Raw genomic sequence first — 21,054 nt, forward strand, 5'->3', positions numbered from 1 at the left:
CACTCCATTCTGGCCCCTCCCTGACCCTGAGAACACCCAGCTCTTCCTTCCTTCCTTCCCTCCTTCCTTTGCACCTGCTGTCCTCTCTGCCTGAGCCCCCCCAGATGTTCTCTCTCTGCTCAATATCACCCACGAGAAATGTCCCCACCTCCCCGCACCCCTCCTCTACCACACAGTGAATTCCCATGCGTGGGCCTCCCCATGGGGTGAGGTCCCTGTTACTCCCGTTCACTGCTGTGTCTGCAGTCCTTGATCCTTGGGATGGCACCAGGCCCGGGATAGGACTCCCCCCACCACCGCCCAGGAGTCCCACAGGTGTGACAGAGCCTCTCCTGGGGATGGAGAGAACCGGGAGGGGGTCTGGAAGCAAGTCAGCCGAGCTAGGATCACAGAGGGATCTGGGGAGGGACCCAGGGAAGGATGTGGGATGTGGGATGTGGGGTGGCAACCGGGGTGGGAGGCAGGAAGGGGGCAATGCCAGAGACCCCCCAGCTACCAGCAGAGATGTGAGCCACAAGCCACAGGCTGGGCCTGCCAACAATGCTGCCCCCCACGTTCACTCCAGACACCCCGTCCTTTCCGAAGGGGGCAGGAAGACTCCACCCCCTGAGCTGCTGTGGTGACCGAACCCCCTGCTTCCCCTGGAGGCTGCCGGCGGGACCCCACCCTCAAGAAGCCTGAGCGGCCCTGGGGGGCAGGTAGGGGCCAGTGCTCAGGCTTTATTGAGTCAATGCAGCTCATCGATTTGTTAAGAGCTTCTGCACTTCCCTCGATGGGCCGGAACCCTGGGCAAGAGGGCCTTTCCTCAACACCATAAATTTCCATCTTGGCCTCTCGGCAGCCTGTAAACAAGTGTCCACCCAAGTGTGGGGGCCGGGGGCGGTATACTAAATGGTCCCACGGCCCCTCTGGGTCAGGCCGGTGCCGCCGGTGTCGCCGCTGAGAAAACCACCCCCCTGAAACACACCTACACCCCGCAGGCCCCAGGTCAGACCTTCAGCATTGGTCCAGGGATGGCAAGGATCCCATAGCAGAGCTGACCATGTTACTCCCTGGCCCCACAGAGCTGGACCCCAAAGCTGCAGGGAGAGCCCCCTACCTCTCAGCCTTCCAAACACACCACACCCAGACACCCTGCCTGTGAGCTTTTATACCCGCTGTCCTTTGCCCCGCTTGTCACCTGGACCACCATATCTAAGACTCAGCCCAGGTGACCTTCCCACGAGGACTCTTCTGGGCTGTGCCCCCACCCTACCCTGACCCCCACCTCATGGTGCACAGTCTCAGACTGTTTGCGGGTCCAATGCCCCAGAGAGGGAAGAGGCTCCTAGGGTGGGGACAGAGTCTGGGTGGCATCTGAAGCCCCCTCCCCATGCTAGTTTGGGGCCTGGGAGACACATGGCCAGACCTAAGCTTTCTTGCTCATCGGAGGAGGGCCTCATTGGTTCTCTGCCCACAGGGAGCCTGGGCTGCCCTAGCACCCTTCCCAGCCATGGTCCTTCCATGACCAAGACATGGAGGCCTGGAGCAAGTAGGGGCCTCGCCCTAGGCCCTGCACCTCAGCCCAGGGACCCTCTGCCTAGAGGCAGCTCCCTGCTCATGGAGGGCAGCCCTGAAGAAGGGGTCTGCCTCTGAGCGGGCAGGGGGACAGGGCTACACCCAACCTTGCCACACTGGACACAATCACACAGCTAGCAGGCTGCTTAAGGATCCCCCACAAACATCAGGTGTGGAGATGAGACGGGAGGGCAGCCAAGCCAGGTCCCTGCTCCTACCCCACCACCAGCGGCCTCCAGGCTGCACGAGAAGCTCTGAGCTCCAAGGCCAAGCCCTGGACGACCCTCAGCCCAGCTCGAGGATGGCACTTATCACCCTCCAATAAGAGGGTCCTTGGGGTTTCTGCTGCTCCAGGCCCACAGAAGGAGCTCCTGGGGCTTCTAGCCCACTTCCCATGTGACAGCCAGTCCTGAGGACATCCCAGATTCCCCAGGCCTGGGGTCTCAGGGCCCAGCCTGCCCTGAGAGGCCCCCAACCCTTCATGGAGCCCTGGCCCCTCAATGCACTCAGGATAAGACCAAAGTCCCCCACGGGCAGAGGACCCCTTTGCAACGTGACCCAGGGGCCCCCCACCTATACCTCCTGACACCTCTCATCCTCTGGGAGGGGAGGGTATTCGGCGGCTTGTTGGTGTGCACCGGCGAGGGAGAGACGGCCAGTTGAGGTCTCAAGTAAGTGAAAAGCTGGAGGCAGAAACCTCACTTTCTCTTTCATAATTTTATTTTTTATATTTAAAATTTTACTCCAGGGGCGCCTGAGTGGCTCAGTGGGTTAAAGCCTCTGGGATCCCAGGGTCCTGGGATCGAGCCCCGCATCGGGCTCTCTGCTCAGCGGGGAGCCTGCTTCCTCCTCTCTCTCTGCCTGCCTCTCTGCCTGCTTGTGATCTCTGTCTGTCAAATGGATAAATAAAATCTTTAAAATAAATAAATAAATAAATAAATAAATAAATAAATAAATAAATAAAATTTTAGTCCAGTAATTGAAGAGAGGTATTCAAACAAAAGCCTCATGAGGGCGCCCGGGTGGCTCAATCGGTTCAGTCACCCATTCTTGATTTCGGGGCAAGTGGTGACCTCAGGGTCATGAGATGGAGCCCGGTGTTGGGCTCTGTGCTCAGCAGAGAGTCAGCTTGGGATTTTCTCTCTCTCTGCCCCTCCCCCAGCTCATGCTCTCACTCGCTCTCTAAAAATTAAAAAAAACAAAACAGAAAGAAGTCCAAAAACCCACATTTTGTCCCCAGCAGCTCTCTCAACAATAGCCAAAATTTGGTGGCTGCAGCCCAGACGTCCAGGACAGGCGGGTGAGGAACTGGCATCCACACGGGGGGACATTACTCGGCACCAGCACCCCTCGCAGCCCGACGAGCCATGGGCACGTTGCCCCGAGAAAGCCCCTCACGAAAGACCATGAGCCACATCCAGACCCGGCGGCTCGCGGGGCCTGGAGGGGACAGGTGGGCGCTCGGGGCTGGGGGGAAGGTACGCTGGGGCCAGCCGCAGGTGAGGGTACTAAATCCACAGAACCCACACTCTAAAATAGCTGCCACGGTGGCTTTTCTGTCACGTGGACACCACCTCCGTTTAAACAAACACACGAACTAAAGCCAACTTTAATCCAGTTGGAGGTGGTTCTGAAAGTGGGAGTGACACAAGGACCCAGCCCTGTATTTCTGAGTCTGGGTCCGCATCTGCGAGATCGGCAGCCTCCAAAAGGAAACACGGGCATCCACGGAAGAGATCACTAACTTCGTGGTAATCACGACAAAAAGTAAGAAGACCAGTGACATTAATTTAAATAATTTATTTTATTTAACTTGATGCACCAAAAATACAATAATTCCAACCATGGCCTCGACATAAAAAGATTGATAAAATCACTCATGCTCTTACTTGTACTAAGTTGGGGAGGTACTTTATGCTTCCTTCACACTGGCCACGTCTGGAGCATACGACCACGGGTGGCCAGTGGCCGTCGTACCAGGCGGTTCTACACTGTCCCCTGTCAGCTCTGACGTCACTTGGCAGACTTTCTTCCTTCTGACTCATATGAGTATCAGGAGGGGTACCCCACCACCCTGCCCTTCTCCATCTCCTGGGGAATTCCAGAACCTCGTGTTCATCCTCCAGGATCCTGACCACGTCAGCAGGTTGAGGCTGGGGGCTCCAAGGAGCAAAGCAGGGAGCAAAGGGGCGGTTTGAGCACTGAGGGGCAGTCTCGCCCCTTCCTAACTGATGGCCGCAGCACCTGCCCCGGCTAGCAGCTCAGGTTACCCTCAGGTCTGGCTCAGTGCCCCAGAAACAGCCTCATCATCCTGCAGGCTCCATGGTCCCAGAATCCTGCAGCCCCAGGCCCTAGGTGTCAGGGACACCCTGCTGGCCGAGCCCTCCTCCTGTCCCCACCTGCAGCTTCTCCCAGGGGCAGGGATGGAACCAGGCTTGGGTGTGAGTCCTGCCCTCCCACCCACCACTTCCTCTGTTCCCAGGTGTCACCATCTCTCACTTCACTAACATCCGTGGATTACCTCTGCTATCTGGGGTCCCACATGAGCACGACATGGTCCAAAGACTGAACAAGGGGTCCATGCCAAATTACCTGTGTGGGGGCAGACTGGGGAGTTGGGGGAGAAGGAGAAGTCAGAGAAGGAGAAGAGCTGAAGCTGAGATCTGACAGGGTTAGAAGTGCTGGGGGATGCCGAGCACAGCATGTGCAAAGGCCCAGGGGCACAAACAGCTTCGTGTACTCAAGAGGCTAGCAAGGTGGATATGAGTAGGATGCGGGAGGAGGAGGAGTCAACAGGACTGACCAGCCCTGGATGTCCTGAAGACTTTCAGGTGGAAGTGGCAGGATCAGACCTGCATCCTTACAGTCCTGTAGCTTCTGATTTTAATTCATGTAACATAAGAGTCACCACTTCAAAGTGAACACTTCGGTGGCTCTTAGTACAGTTAGAGTGTTGGGCATATACCCACACCCTCCAGTTCCAAACATTTTCCTCCACCCGAAAAGAGCCCCAGTGCCCGCTGGCCATCGCCGCCCCTCTCCCCGCCCCCGCCTCACAGTCTGCTTCCTGTCTCTGTGCATTTGCCTGCCCTGGACGTTCTGTACAGACAGAATCATACAACACGTGCCCTTTCATGTCTGAATCTTTCACTGAGCATGTTTGCTACAGCTTTTTATTTTTAACTTTTTCCTTTGGAAGAATTTCAAACTGAAAAGGGAATTGCAAGAATCCCACAAGGAAGCCCAGATAGGCTTTGACCAGAAGGTCCCTTGCCTCAAGGGTGTCCCTCACAGCTGAGGACCCAGTTACCCAGGGTCACGGGCTGCATCTGGCTGCTAGGACACATCACCGCATGGGTCTCCTCTTGACCACCATAGCTCGGCCTCTTGGGAAGGTGGCAGGCCCATCATTTTACAGAAACATCCCTCCACTTGGTTTGGGAACTTGTCCTCACGATCACACCGTGGTATGTGTTTTTGGAAGGAACATCTCAGGGTGATGCTCTGTTCTTCGAGCTCTGTCCTTGTGCCTTGGGGCACACGGGGTCTGTCTCAGCTTTGGCGAGCTCTCGTGGCGCCTGCAGCTTTCCCACCATAAAGCCTCTTTCCCCATGCATGCCCTGCTCCCCAACTATGGAAAACCACGCTTCTCACCTGACATCACCTGCTCGTTCTAACATCCATCCTTGATTCCTGCCGGAACCAATGACACTATGAAGGCTGACAAATGGTGGTTCTGAAACCCTAGATTTCCCTCCTCCCTGTGTGTTTATTAACTTATTTATCTCCATGGCTCTGGACCCATGGTGGCTATTTCTTGCATGGGTTATAACCTTGTTATGTACCTGATGTCGGACTGTCCCCGTGTGACCGGCGGACTCCCCTTTGAGCTGGCTCCCGATCCTCTTTCCCAGCCCTAGCCCCAGCCTCAGCCACGCCGTGTCCCTTCCCCTGGAGGGTGGTGGGCATGAGGTGTGCCCAATGCTGTAGAGATGCTGCTATCCCCTGGCCCCCTCGGGATGACACGCAGAGTGGGGACATCTTACACACTGGCACCCATGGGCACGGCCCTGCATCCTAATCTACCTTCATGAGATGGAAACCAGTTCTTACTGCAAATGCAGAGCCTGTAGCAGCTTTCTGGGGCTGTTCTGCGTCCCCCTTCTCTGACCACGGGGAACCTGGGCACAGGAGCCTTCCTGCCAGGAGGAAGAGGGAGGGGAGGACCTGCATCTGTATTTCTAAAACTCACCTGGCAGCTCTGTGAACATTGGATGGGAGGGCAGGGGGCAGGAGAAGTTTCCAGAGATGAGCACTCACGGCACCTGAGGACACGCACCAGAACCACTCTCACACCCACTACAGTCCCGAGCCAGAAACAGTGGTGGGGTAAGTCGAGCACCGGGGAATAGTATGCAGCAGTGCAAAGGGCTTGACTCTGAGGGACACAGCAGCAGGGGCAGCAGAAACATCCAGACACAAACAGAACACTGTGCAAAGCACAGGACGTTCGGAAGCAGGGCAGGACTGACCCAAGATACTGGGGTCGGGGGAGCGGCCAATGCGTGGTGAGGGCGCTGGGACCTCCTGGCCCTAATCTGGGAGCTCTGCAGGTGAACACATATGTATATGTCTCTACATTTGGGGACTTTCTGCAGGAACCTCAGAGTAAACGGTAAACCGCATCAGCGGGAAACCAGGGTCTCCAGGGTCCCTTTCAGCCCTGACACTGCGTCTGCATTGCTGCCCCATCTGCCGAATGGGCGCACGGTCCACTCCTGGAGCCTAGGGCCCCCTTCTTGGTGCCGCTCTGCCTTGGGGTCCCCGGCCCCTGGGGCCTGCTGCACCAGGGGGATGCTGACCCTGCAAGGCCAGCCGATTAGTGCGCCAAGGGCTGTTCTGCGAGTGAGGCGTGGACGGGCAGGCAAGGGAGCGGGCAGAGGAAGGGTTTATAATGATGATTAGGCCCGAAATTGGCGGAGATTTACAGCGTGGGCCAGGAATGGAGGGAGAGGGGGCCGGCACTGGGAGCGGCCTAATGGATCCGTCAGCTCGTTCTGCTGCTCAGCGGGCCGAGGCCGGTCACCCGGCTTTCCGCTGGCAGCACAAAGCACTTCAATTTCGTTAGGAAATGTATCAATTTAACTGACTTGAGCGGCACACTGAAAAACCTAATGAATCTGGACTCAATTTTCCGCCACACTGCTCCTGAGAACTGTCGGAAACAATGTCTGTGGTCGGAGGTGACGGGGTGGCCGCCGATAGGCCGCCTGGGCGCCCCTTGCCTTCCCGCCCGGCTCCCCGTCCCGTCCCTGTCAGGGTTAGTGGAGAGAGACGGACCTGTCTCCGCAACCTGGTGACAGCCCAGCCGCCACTTCCCTAACAATGATGTCATTATAGGTAAATTGGCCTCTCTTTCAGCAGGATGATGGTGCTAATTGAGTGGGAAAATATAATACTGGGAGCTGTTGTCTGCAGCTAAAGGGAGGAGGGGACAGACTAAATGGCCTACCATTGTTGGCGGCCAGGCGGGCAGATGTTGCTTCTGCTGATAACTGCACCGCCACATCTCGAGCTTGTCGCCGCGGCTTCTGCCCGGAAACTCGCGGCTCTGGTGGCAGATGGCCCTGCTCAATGGCGAGGAGGGTCCCAGCAGCGTGGCGGGGCAGGAGGTGGCCTCCCCACAAACAGGAGGGGCTCCGGGGCCATCCCCAGGCTCCCTGGGGGATGGGACATGGGACTCTCTGTGCTCCGTGCGGAAGCCCAGTGCTAGAGGCCAGAGCTGGGGTTGCCAGAAGGTTCTGGAAGACAGTGTCTGGCATTGGCTGTGGTGTGGATCCCCATGCTGGGTGAGGGCACTGGGCGAAGTGAATCTTGTGGGCTCTAAGCCGCCCTAAGTGTTGGGGGAAGAGGGCAAGACCTCTGGGGCCTCCCCAGCTGCCCCCAGGCGAGCCCCGAGTTCCCTACAGGCAGATGCCCTCCCCAGATCCCCCACCTACCCCAGCATACTGACTGCAAGAGACACACTGGGTCTCCATCCCAGAACCCCTGGGTGGCCTCCAGGAGACAACGCCCACTGAGATCTCTGCCCTGGGACCTCTCTCAGTCCTGCTGAGACACTCCCTCCAGGCCTGTCCCAACACCCTTGGCTCCTTCTGATCTACACCCATTGCCAGGTCATGAAAGGCTCCCCCTACCCCCGGACATTTGGAGCTAGTATCTGCAGAGATCAGAGCTCCCCACTGGTGTTCCATCTGGCCTGGGGACTCTTAGAGCTAAGGTACCCTCCAGCTCATGCCCTCAACACATCCTGTCCACCTGTGCCTCAGCTGCAGCAGAGGGAAACCCTGAGCCAACCTGAGGGCCATCCAGGCCATGGGCCAGCCCACCCCTACCCAGGCCAGGGGACAGAGTGGTCTTCGTGGGCCCAAGGGTGAGCCAAATCAACCAGACAGGGCCACCCCTCACTTCTGGGTTCTCCTGGCAAAGATTCAACAAAGCCAACTCGGTGCCTGGCTCTGGGTTGGGCCTTGCTGGGGACACACAGTGAATCATGTGGCCTGGCCTCAGAAGCACCAGACCTACGGGCAAGACAGATCCCAAACCAGTGGGTCTGCCTTCACAGGAGCACGCCCTGGGGGCCGTGGGAGCCCAGGACAGCAGGAAAGTGGTGGTAGTAGAAGAGGCCTTGAGGGATATGCAGGAGCTCAGGGGTGGGTTAAGGGAAGGGTACCCCAGGCAGAGGACTCCGCACAGCACAAGGAGGGGTGTGAGGCCCTTGGGCAGAGGCCCTCAGGGGCAGGGTGCCCTGGCCCGCGCCTGCCTGGGGACTTGCAGGAACCCTGAGTAACCAGCCCCGTGTACGGAGCAGGGACTGTGTGCCAGCACAAAGCCCCCCCAGCCCTCCCTCCTTCCTGCCACACACGCTGGCCACTTCACATGCCTCTTAGAGGGAGGACGTGAGGCCAGGGGAGGAGAGGAAAGAGCCAGATACGGGAACCACATGGTCCGGACTCAAGTTCCAGCTCCACACCCTCTGCCTCTGCCGCCCGTCTGCAGAATGGGCAGGATGTAGCCTCTGGGGCCCCACTGGCTCTGGGCAAGGCAGGAGCCAGCATACGGGGCGGGCATACCAGAGCATGGCCTGAAGTGGGTGGGTGAGGGGCTGCGGCTGCCAGCCCCGGGCCTCCGCTAGACCTCCACATCTTCCCACCAGCACCGTCTTGCCCCCAGGCCTCTTTCCCAAGGCCTCAGACATTCCAGAACACGCTTCAGTCATTCTAAAATATGCTTGGGGTGCCTGGGGGCCTCGGTCAGTTAAGTATCCGACTCGACTTCAGCTCAGGTCATGATCTCAGGATCATGAGATCGAACCCCATCTCAGGCTCCGCACTGGGGGTGAGCCTGCTTAAGGTTCTCCCTCCCCCTCAGCCCCTCCCTGCCCTGAGGGCATGCGAGCGCTCTCGCTCTCGCTCTCGCTCTATTAAAAAAATTAAATTAAATTAAAAATAAATAAAACCCTGCTGGCCCCACCCGAGGCTGAGGGTCAGGGTCTGGACTTGGGGCACACTGGCCAATTCTGTAGCTTTGATGATAACAAGCCCACCCACATCCCCAACCTCAGCCCCAGTTCTTGGCTGAGGGCCCCGCAGGTGGAGGGCTGAACCTCTGAACCTAAGCGTCCTCGTGTGTGATTTGGGGGCAGCCTGACACATGGTTCTCCAAAGACAGGTGAGAAAGTGATGTGTTGGCAAGTAACGAGCCCTTCAAAAGGAGGTCTACCCTCAGCCCCACGCTGGCCTGGCTGGGCTGGGCTGGGTTTCCACAGGGCACGGTTGAAAGGTTCCCCACTGCCCAGCCCACACGGGCCCTGCTCGGGCCACCCCCCTTGCCACAGCCCCCTGCACCGGCTTTTCCAAGCACCTGGCCTCCCGTGGGGGCAGAGAGATCCAGCATGGGGATCCGGGGTCTGGGGACTGGACAGGGCTTGCAGCAGCTAGCAGTGAGTACTGCGGGTTTGTGCCCTGCTCCCTTCCGGGCACCCTGTCCAGGAGGTGTCAGCAGGGTGACCTGATCTGGTGACAGCTCTCGCATCAGGTACCTCCCTGGACAAACTGCAGAGTGCTACACAGTGGACACAGAAAAGCATCATGAGGCAGGCAACGAGCTCATGGGAGACAGAAAAGACTTCCAGAAAAGAAGGCGCCAGGACTGGGCCCCAAAGAGCCAGGTGCTCAGGGCAGGGAACAAGGCTCAGGCAGCCCCGGGGCATCTGAGGTGGAGGAAGGGCAGCAATGGGAGCTGAGACCACTCTGGAGGCCTCAAAGCTGAGTCCTGCCACCTGCCTGGCCATGGAGCTGGGAGCCAAGGAAGTTTCTAGCACAGGGACAAGCCCAGTGAGGGCAGTGCTTTGGGAGCCAAATCTGGCCCCAAAGAGAAGGTTCAGGGACGAGCTGCGAGGGCAGGACTCGGGAGGGACATGGTCCCAGGACTCTGGGGGCAGGGGTGAGGCCCCGCCCAGCCAGCCCAGTACTTAGAGTCATCAAGAATGATTCAATTGACAGGTTTGCGTGCTGTTTGTTAATTTACTCAGATTCATTCATAGGAACAGCTGGCTGGGTCCCAGCAGGGCAGCCTCACGGCCCACCTGCCTCCAGCCAGCCGGCTCTGTGCAGAGGTGCTCACAGCTTAGCCGGCACAGCCTTGGCTGGCCAGGGACCCCAGCCTCTCTGGGAGTGCTGGCCGGGGCAGGCTGGGGACAAGGTGCAGCCCCGTGGCCCAGGGCCCCTAACTGACAGCTGGGCAGGGGTTGGAAGGGTGTGGAGGGTGGGCTGGAGGCGGGCGGGAGTGGGTGAGTTGCTTCCCCTCTCCCCCGCCAGCTTCCACAGTAGGAGCTACGCGCCCATCTGCCTTGAGGCCCTGGGGCTTGGCAGCTCACAGGGGTCCAGCAGCAGGCAGGGGTCACAGGGGAGACAGGTCCTCACACCCCTGCCCGAGAGGGTGCTTGCCCCTCCCCTCGGGGCCACCGGGCAGGCCTGGGCAGGAGGGTTGAGGGTGAGGCCACGCGGCCGGCAAACAGAGCGGATGGTCTCCCTCTCTTCATCTCACTGTCCCCAAAGCTTTGTTGTCTAAAGTCAGGTTAAGGGAAGAAAAAAAAAAAAAAAAAAAAACCCACAGACAGGTTTGGCCGGGAAGCCCGAGGACAGGAAAAGTTAGAGATATTTATTTGACAGGGTCAAGGTTGGCGCCTTTCTCCTCTCTCTCCCCAGGTCCCATAGGTGTTAGGCTGAGAGACATTTAATCGCGGGAGTAGCGGTTTCATATCTATAACAAAAATCAAATAATGCAAGATGATTTACTCCCCCTAGCAACCACGGAGCTCACCCTTAGCAACCAGGCTAGCCTCGGGCTGCGGTGTAATCAGCTTGAAAATATTTCAATTATTGTGTTGATTTTAGTGGATTTGAGAAGCGCTGTGTGGAGAGCCGGGCACATTCTCCCCGCGACCCGGAGAGGAAGATATTGATTTAAACAGGTGTCAGGGAGGGAAAGTGGAGTAAATTTAAATGCGACGGGAGAGCAGCACATCGCACGCTGAACAGGGCGGGGATGACATTTTGTGCGCTGCCTTGAACAAAAGTGACTCAACTGAACTAGAAATTTCACCTTGAGAATCACCTCCCATCCACATAGTCAGGCGGCTCTGCCACGGCCCCTGCATCTTTGGCGGGCGACCAGGAAGAGCTGGCGAGGCCGAGAGACCCCAGCCAACCTGTGGTCCTGGGGCTCAGAGCCAGGAGTAGATGGCATCCACGGGAGGACCTCTGGAGGCAGGAGGGGTGGGGAGAGGCCCAGGCACCATCAGTCCCTGTCCCAGCTGCAGGCACCCCTCCATAAATCAGGTGTGTTTCTGAGGGCCCTGCTGGGCTGCCTTCTCTGAGACCTGTCCCCAGGGTCCCAGAGCTCCACCCCGGCTTCTGGGCCCCTCCCTGACCCCAGCCACTGCCAGGTGCTCACCATACCTGGCCTTCAGCATAGCACTCACTGTGTGGGCACCATCTGTCTTCCTCCCCATCGTGTCCTCTGCTCCCTGCTGCCCACCCCACACCCAAGAGGACAAGTGTGCTCCTGAGATAGGCCCCACAGCTGCTGCCTGTCTCCCTGTCACCCCCAAACCAGGACTGCTTCTGACCCCCCCATCCCCAGGACTCACCCTCTCTTCGCTGTGGAGTAGGGTTCCCAGGAAGCAGCCGAGGTGTGCAGAGGAGGAGACTGAGCTCCACATCACCCCTTGGTCTTGGCCTTGGAACCCTAGCCCACCGTTCCCTTGCACATGAGCTCTCAGCCGAGAATCAGGGGGTGCTGGGAGGAAGGCGGTCAGCCAGGGTACATGCAGCTGCAGGGCCGGCAGGAAGTCACTCGGCTCTTACCTCCCCCACACTGTCCTGTGCCCTCCTCTTCTCTGTGCTATGTCTCAGGTCACTGCAGGCCTCTTAAGGCCACTCAGGTAGAAAATCAGTGTGAACCCCCGAATCTCATGTCTGGGCAGACACGGCAACATCCCACATAACGGAAGCTCTCCCTGGATTTAGGGCTTCTGCAGCTCAGGCCCGAGGCCTGGGCCTGGCTCCGGCCTTCCCCTGAGTCACGGGCCAACTTCTTTCTGCCCACCTCGGCTGCTCTGGGGTCCCTCCAGGGCAGGAAAGCCCCCCTTGACTGAGGCTCCCAGGGCTGGACAGTGATCTTTCCCTGGCCAGGTGTGGCCATAGCTTCTCCAAGGAACCCTAGTAGGGAATATGGTGGAGGTTCCCTTGGTGAGCACAGGCTTCTCCCCAGGCTGGACACGGACTCTCCGTCCTCCAACTTGCCTCTCCCAGCTTGGGAAGTGACAGCAGGCCTGAGCAGGTGGGGCCCAGCCCAGGAGGCACCAGGCCGTGTAGTGAGGTCAGCACCACCCAGTACTGCCCTGCTCCTGATCTGAAGGCCTTACCTCCTGCCTAGCCACTGGCAGTGAAGCACACACATATGGCCCAGCCCTGGCCAGCACAAGGTTGGATCAGCACCCAGGCCTTGGCCTCGCTCACAAGATTGCTTTCTCCATTTCTTCCACAAAGGAGGAGTGAGGCCTGGTCCCTCCCCTTCGGGGCACCTGCAAGGCACCACCTCACAGGTGTGAAGGGCCATGAGGGCCACTAGTGCAGGAAAGAAAAGTGGTCCACGACTCCCTTGTACCAGGTGAGTTGACCAGGTGGAAGGGAGAGGCAGGAGCTTCCAGGAGGAGCCAAGACCGAGCTGGTGGGCCAAGATGCCCCATCCCGCATGCTGCCGCAGGAAGCACGGGGACCAAACAGTGGGCAGGACCCAGTGCTGGGGCTGAGCAGCATGGAGAAGGAAGACAGGAGCTCCAGAGGGCCCTAAGTGGGGTCTGGCGGCCAGATCTGGGTTTCCAGAAGGCCCCTCCGGGTGCTGTTGGTGGAGAACAAATGGTGGGGACAGCAAGAAAGCAGGGAGGGTCCTGAGAGATGAGGGGTGAGTGGCAGGGAAGGAGGGTAGGCAGAGGGGGACATAAAGGGAGCAGAATGGGGGTGCTAACTCTGTTGGGGCTGAGTTGGAGCAAAAGCTGTGGGGAGGGACTGAAGACCCCACGGCAAGAACATTTGTCAAAGGAGTAAACGTTCACACAGGTGAGCCCCAGGGTCCCGGACCCTGCGCTTCCCAGCCAGAAGATCCCACCTTCAAGAGGTGCAGAGGGGCACAGCCGTTTTCTGATGAGCCCTCAGGTCACCAGAAGCCTGAGGCCAGGCCCAGCTGTGACCTGTGGTGGGGCAGTAGGTCAGGTGTGGCCTGTCACAGTGCTGGGGTGGGGGGCAATACAGAGTGCCACCCCCATGGGGACTTTGGAAGGGGTGGTATTATTGGTTGTTGTCATGATGTGGGCAGAAGTGATGGGGGTGACGTGGACACTCCTGCCTGGGGTGGCAGAGCCAGGGGGCAATGCCGAGGGCAGCCCCACCTGCCTGCCCACTGTGCCCTTCCAGCGCAGAGACCTGCAGATGCAGACTCTAGAGAAGGACAAGGGAGTTAGAACAGAGGAGCTCCCTGGCAGGACCAACTGACATGAGGCTTTCCTGGGATAGTGTCCTGGTGGAGGAGAACAACAGAGTCCCCAAATTTAGGATCCCAGGGTGCCCCAGTCTTGGGCCATCCCCCAGGAAGCACCCCACACTCAGGCTCTCCCACACACCGCCACAGTGACCATCCACAAGGGTCTCAAGACACACCGTATGAGTGCTGGGAGGGCCCAATCCGTGGCCCCCATTCCCATGGGGTCCTCGGGCCACGTGCCGGCAGCTTTCCATGGCCCCTGGAATGAGAGCCCCAATCCCAATAAGTGAGCCATGCCCCTCTGACCACACCCTCACCGTACACTAGACACACACACAGACCCAGCCCCATTCAACTCAGGGCCTTTGCACTTGCTGTCCCCTCTGCCCAGAAGGCCTCTGCAAAGTACCACCCACAAACACGTCACTTCCTCTTGCAGTCCTTTCTGATGCCCTGGCTGGATGACGCCCTGTCACTCGCGCAATTTTATCTTCCACGTAGCACCTGTCTGCCTATAGCACCTCGAACCACAAGGTGTCAAGAGGCTTGTCTCACTCCCGCTCCCCAGCCTGGCAGGACTGCCAAGGTAGGGCTGGAGTCCAGCTCCTCCGGAGCTCCCCAAGCCAGTGCCGCCTGCGCACAGGGGGCCGTAACGTCCCAGGGGCAGGCACCTAAAGGTCTGGGCAGGTGAGGTGGGGTGGGGCCAGGACCAGGCACCTGGCATCATGGTTCCTCCTGCCTTTCACTGGGGGAGCAGAGTCTGAGAATTTGGTCAAACCGTGAGGTTTACCCTAACCCTCAGACCATCCCCAAAGTTACCCCAGAAAAGATGGCAGCAACGGTGCCTCCTCAAAGCCCCTCCACAGCCCACGTGGATGAGGAGCCATGGGGGTCTGGGGTTCCGAGACTCAGGAAGACAAGAGGCCTGGCCATGCTCCCAGCTCTTTGTGGGGCCTCAGGCAAGCCCATCTCCTGTGGAAACCTCAGTCTGCTCAGGCGCAAGAAGAGGACAAGCCAGGCAGCAGCGTGGCTCGTGGGGTCAAATCTTAGAGTTTCTTTGTGCTTGTGTCTGATCCAGGCATTCTCATTCGGGGGCCTTGAGGGTGCCCTGAGGGGCTCCACAAATGCAGGGGCGAGGGGCCCAGCTCTCCCATGGGTCTCTAAGACATCTCTGGCCTCCCAAGGGTTACACTCCACGGATCACCCCAGAGATGGGGAAGTGGACCACCCCGTCTCACACGTGGGGAAACAAGGTCAGACTTCCTGAGGACCAGACTTGGAAGTCACCTATAACCATGACCCAGACCTGCCGGCCAGGCGCAGTTCTGCACGGCGGCACTGGCCCCATGTGGAGGCCGAAACCCCGGCCACAGCCCCGTGCCAGGCGTGACGCTGGCTCTGGATCGGTAGCAAAATCCCGTTCTCTCCAGGTTTCCCGGCCCCTTTAGAACCACAATATGCTACTTAAATGTGTATTTTTATTACTTTCTCTATTATAAGTAAAAATATTGTAATGCCATCTGATGATCCGCCAGCTGTCTGTGTGGGAACGGGGGGCGCCATTGCAGAGTGGAAGGCGGGCGGGCGGGCGCAGTGCGCTGTCTGGGGAGGCGCATTTGGATTTCTGCTTAGGTTGGCCCCACATATGCCAGGCCACATGTTCCCAGTCTGGGAACCGGATAATTGTGCCCATTTATTTTGCTGTAGTTGAAAGTGCAAACATTATACAATCACACCCGTGTTGGTGGCCATGGAGGGAGAGGTAGGGCTGCGGACAGGCCGTGCAGGTGTGCAAGGGGCCACGGGCCTGGCATGTGCTGCGGGGGCCCCAGCGAGAGCGGCCCACTAGACACACAGCCGTGGCAGGCACACTCCCCCCAAGCAGATCTGTGGTTAACGGCATCCGAAAGACGGCATGGCTGTGCTGGAGAGGAGAAGCCAGCAGTTTCTTATAGAGACCAGAGGGTGCAAGCCGGGCCTATAGGACAAAGCTGGCCAACAGGTATTTGGCTGATGCCATATTTTTAAAAACCTTTTTGAGATAGTTGCCAATATTGGAAAATCAAGCAATTTTATCTGATCTAGACTTCTGGTTTCTCTTAAAAAGTCCAAACCGGGGGCACCTGGGTGGCTCAGTGGGTTAAAGCCTCTGCCTTCGGCTCAGGTCATGATCCCAGGGTCCTGGGATCGAGCCCCGCATGGGGCTCTCTGCTCAGCGGGGAGCCTGCTTCCCTTCCTCGCTCTCTGCCTGCCTCTCTGCCTACTTGTGATCTCTCTCTGTCAAATAAATAAATAAAATCTTAAAAAAAAAAAAAAGTCCAAACCGCAGGCAAATCTGAGCCCTGGCCTCTGCCTGACAAAATCGCCCCCCTCTCTCCAAGCCCAGTCCAGCCTGAGAGGAAGTGACCAGGGTGCCAGGCCCTGGCGACCCAGAAAGGAACCCTGGATGTCCCTATGGCAAGCCCAGCCCCAGCCCTGACTTGCTGAGTGATGGTAGGTGTCCTCCCAGAAGGACACAAAGGGCCTCCAAGGTCAGCCATACCTTTTGGAATGGCTTTCTGTCCCCCACAACGCCCTCCCATTCCCCAGATCCTGTTGCTTCTTCGCCACCCAGGGAACGACCTGTGTGTGCCGCTGCACACCAGCCCCCAGAACAGTGCCCAGCACACAGTAGCTGCTCCATCAGTGCTGTCAAATGGGCGGCTCTCTTTTTGGCTGACACACCCACCAGGTACCATCCATCTGAGACTTGCCTGACTGTGGTGGGTATGTGAGCTTAGGGCCCTGCTCTGAGCCAAGGCTCCCATTTTACAGGTGAGAAAACAGACCCTCGATGGGCCTCGGGGGCTAGAGAGGGTACAGGACCCACAGGAAGCCTAAGCCTCTGAGCCGAGAGCTGCCTCCCCTGTCCTCAGTGTCCTCTGAAAATCCAGATGGAAATGCATGCCCCACCGACACTGGGACAAAGCTGATAGTGTGGCATGCCACGCTTGCCCCTGAAGGCCTGGGGTTCAGTGAGGCTGGAGTGGCCTGTGTCGCTAATAATGCTGGCCAGTGGGGCCCATCAGGGCGGGCGGAGGGAAGGAGCAGAGAGAGCATGGAGAACAGTCCCAGCCATCACTTTGATGTTCAGCCCATGAAACTTCTCAAATTATAAAAGAGAATCACTTTTGAGCCTTTAAGTGGCTCCGAATAAACCGACTGTCCAAAGATACAATGAAAAACCGACACCGGCTCTCCGTAACAAGGCAGGAAAAATTGTCAGTGCTGAGATGAATATTAAAAGCCCTATCCATGAAAAACACCCTAGAAATATGTTTTAAAGGAGCAGTGTGAAGCAGACGATTATCTAGGCGGTTGGAGAGGCCCCCTCCCACCCTGGGACAAGGGCTGCTCTGTGGGAGAGTAGGGAGGTGTGTGCTGCCCATGGCACATGGCCAGAGGCCCCGCTGACCTGGCCAGCTCACCTGGCGGCAGGTGCAGGAGGAGGCCCTGGCTGGCCCCGCAATGTGGGATGGCCGACACTCTCATCAAGGTTTCAGGCACAGCCATGTTGTTGTGCTGAACAAGGGCTCATCTCCACCTGCCCCTCTGGGGGAAGGAGGTAGACCAGGGTCGGGCTGGGCCACACTGGTCATTGGCTTCCTCGTGCCAGCCCCTGGGGTCCCAGAGGGAACAGGGAAAGGAAGGTATGACGTGCCAAGGCCTGGACCCCAGGGCAAACAGCTCCTGCTGGAGTAGAGCTGGGACTGGCCTCCCAGGTGGAGGTGGGCCCCCTGCCAGCACCACTGCCTCCTATGTCCAGCACCCACTGCTTGGCAGGATCCTGGAACCCCCATGCTCCACACCCATGCCCAGTCCTGGCCTCCTACAGGGCTGACAATGTGCTGTCCCCACAGTTTCCTCTCTCCAGCCCTCTGTGTCCCCTCTGATGAGTGACCTTCAGATCCCGCCTCACCGAGCACCCTGGCAGCCGGTGGGGGCCCAGGGCAGCAGGCACTAGGACATACAGGAGGAGGACATAGGTTCTCTGCATCTACGAGATGCAGAGAGCCCCCAAAACCAGCCTGCTGATGGCATGACCATCGGGGAGGTCCTGAGGAGGAATTCTGGCAAACTGGACCACCTGTGAGGGGCACCACAGGCCATAGCCACCCCTTCCTTGCTCATGGACCCCCTCAGGCATCTGGAAAGACAAGACCTTCTTGGTCTCACTCATAGGCACCACGTTCCAGCTCTACTGGACTGCCGAGCCCCTCCTACACCCCATGGCTCCCCTGGGGGTTCCTCTTGGCTGGCCCCACCCCATCCCTGTCAAGCAGGCATTTAAACACCATCCCAGGTAGTCCTGCAAACAACCCTGCTACCATATACTCTGGAGAAGAGGCCAAGGAGGCTTCTAGAGGTGAAGTCATTGCCCTGGTCACCCAGGCTGGGAAGGGGGTCCTAGCATGCTGGCTCTGTGCCCACACTCCTTCCACCCCTCAGGGCTCAGGAGGCCACAGCCCAGGGGTCCAGCACCTGCCCCAGGGCACAGACCTCGCTCCCCCAGCACTGGTGCTCCTCTGAGTGCCAGGTGTTGACCAGAGTCAGCAGACAGTGGGATTCGGGAAGCCTCTAGGGCCTGGAACCTGGCAGAGGAGGGGGCTGGGGTTAGCGGAGGAGGGAGGCGGGGAGGGGTGCAGCCTTGTTTTGTCCTCAAAGCCGCTTCCTTGTAATTAAGAGTAAACTTTGTAGCAATGTCTCCCTCGCTGTTGTCTCGCTTGCCTCCCAAATGATAAATTGTTAATGAGCACCTGTTACAATGCTAATGAAAGTGGGTTCGTGTGTAAATAAAGAAAATTTAATAACTTAACAAGGTGGATTAAATGCCCCACCTCCTCCTCTGCTCTAATCCCGGCCAAGCAGCAGAGCTGCCATCTACGCAGGGAGCAGCAGCTAATGCATTCACCTCGGAACACTTTCCAAAATATAATTAATATTTTAAAAATTTATAAAACTGAAATCAGAGGTCTTGATTGTAACAAACAAAATATCCATCTTTAATCTGCTACCCAAGGGCCAACCGGGCCCCCTCCCTCCCCAGCACCCGCGCCTCAGTGATTCCACTGGGAAAATGCAAACCTGGGCGCTCCCAGGGGCCCAGGGAGGGCTCGCAGGAGGTGGCTGGGGCAGCAGCAAGAGCTGGGGCGGAGGCCCTGGGTGCCAGTTGGCGCCCCAGGTGGGACTTTCACTTAGCCCCCTGCAAAGGCCCCCAAGCAAGTGTCTGTCCCAACTGCGCCCCTGCCCTGGACTCAACCTCACTTCTCAGAACCTCAGCAGGGGTGGGTGGGAGCCAACAGAAGCTGGATGGTCTCAGACCCCGTGCTACAGAAAAGGCCACTGCGGGCCGCTTCTAGCCCCTGACCAATGGCAGGGGGTTGGGTAAGGTCGTCTACCTCTCTGAGTCTGTTTTCCCCTCTGGAAAGTGGGAGTGATCCTAGTGCCACCACACAGGGCCCAGTGAGTGCTTCATACCTCGAGGCTCCCCTTTCTGAGGACTCCCAGTGCTCCTGGGGAGCCCCCTGGGGCAGGGCCTGGTGGGAACATGGAGACAGAGCCTCCCCTCTGTCCAGCTCTGGATCTGTTTCCTTGCGCAATTCTGGTCCAAGTAGCACCTGGTGGGATCTGCTACTGCTGGAGTATTATCCTCTCACGGCAGGAAGGGGCGTGGGGGATCTAGCTCATCCCCGCAGCACCTGCCCCTCTGCCCTGGTCCCTAGTTGGCTGTCTCCAGGGCAGGGCCGCTAAGCCATCAGCTGTCCCCTCAGCCCTGACCCGTAATGAAGGTGGATGTCTATGGGGCAGGGGTGGGGCTCTCCTGAAGCCAGTTTGCAGCCAGGAAACAAAGGACGGCTCTCCCTGCAGCGTCCTTCCAGCTATCCCAGAGCAGAGGGGACGATGTACCACGCTGGGGGAGACTTTCCCAGTGAGGGACCTCAGGCTTGTCTTCTGGGTCTCCACCTACCAGGAGGACAGAGGGAGAGAACCCAGCAGAGCAAGCCAGCAGCTCAGCTCCTGCCCCTCACTGATTCCTGTCCCCAGTGGGCTCTAGGCTGGGGAGACACCTTCCTGGTGCTCAGCCTCCCCCATGCCCATTGTGTGCTGGCTGCTGTCCTAGGTGCTGGGCACACGCGGGACCCTGATACTCTAGTTGGAGAGACAGACAACTCAATATAAACTAGAACGCCAAGTGGTGAGAAGTGCTGCCCAGAGAACCAGGTGGGGAGTAGGACAAAGGGAGCGGGCCAGCGGGGCAGAAAGACAGCGTTGTAGCCTGTGTGGACAGGCAAGGGACATCAGAGCTCAGACCCGGATGAAGCAAGGAAGAAGCCAAGCAGATATCTGGGGAAAGAATGTTCCATAAAGAACACACACACAGACCCACAGCAGGATGGAGCTGGTGTGTATGGGGAACGATGGGGGGTGGCGGCTAGAGGCTGGAGGGAGCCTCTCAGGTGGCAGTGGTGTCAGGAAGAAGGTGTGTCTCTGTGTCTGCCCCGCAGCCTCGCCCTCATTCAGAGACCCACTGCCTCCTCCGTGGTGAGCCAAGGCACACCAGAGCCTCCTGCCCGCCTGCCTTGGATCTGCCGGCAATTTAATGCATCATGGTGCCACCAGATATCCAGCCATTTTTCATGGCTTGACCTCACTTTTAATTAGAGACTAAATTATTCATGCCGTTTGATGGGAGATGATGCTTGGGAGGTGCCTGGGCCCTGGGCTGGCTCAGCCAGGCTGAAACATCAAACCAAAGTGGCCAAGAGGAAGAGAACTTGCCCGAGTGGCTCCTGTCGCCCCACACTCATCACCTGCCTGCTGCGGGCGGGCACAGACTGAACACTCAGCATGCATGGGCTTAGGGGGAAGCCCTGTTGGCCCTGGAGGGCCGGGAGCTCCTGCCCAGCACCCAGCCTGCCCCAGTCACAAGCACCCAGGCTCTGTGTCCAGCAGGCACCCAGGCCCTGGCTCTTTCCGAGCTGACCCTGAGGGGCCTGCATGAGGGTCTCCCACCCCCACTGCACACTTAATCACTCCCTTCCAATTTAGAGCAACAAACATTTGCTAAGCACTGCTGGGTGCAAGGCTCCTGCTGGGCACCTCCCCCCACCCCAGGATGTGACCCCTGCTGCTCCAGCTCCTGCCCAAGAAGGGCTCCCAGGCAGAAAATGTCAAGACAGAGCCTGTAGAGGGGGCTGTGGGTGCACCCAGGGGTGGCCAAGTGGTCCCAGAAGGCTTCAGGAGGACGCACAGCTGGGCTCCTCCCCCCATCCCAGCAGGCGTGGCTTCCCTGGCTGGCCCCACCTCCAAGCTTCATTCCATACAGCTGTCTCCTACCCAGGCCCTGCCTTG

This window comes from Martes martes (genome assembly GCF_963455335.1).
Source record: "Martes martes genome assembly, chromosome: 18".
NCBI lineage: Eukaryota > Metazoa > Chordata > Mammalia > Carnivora > Mustelidae > Martes > Martes martes.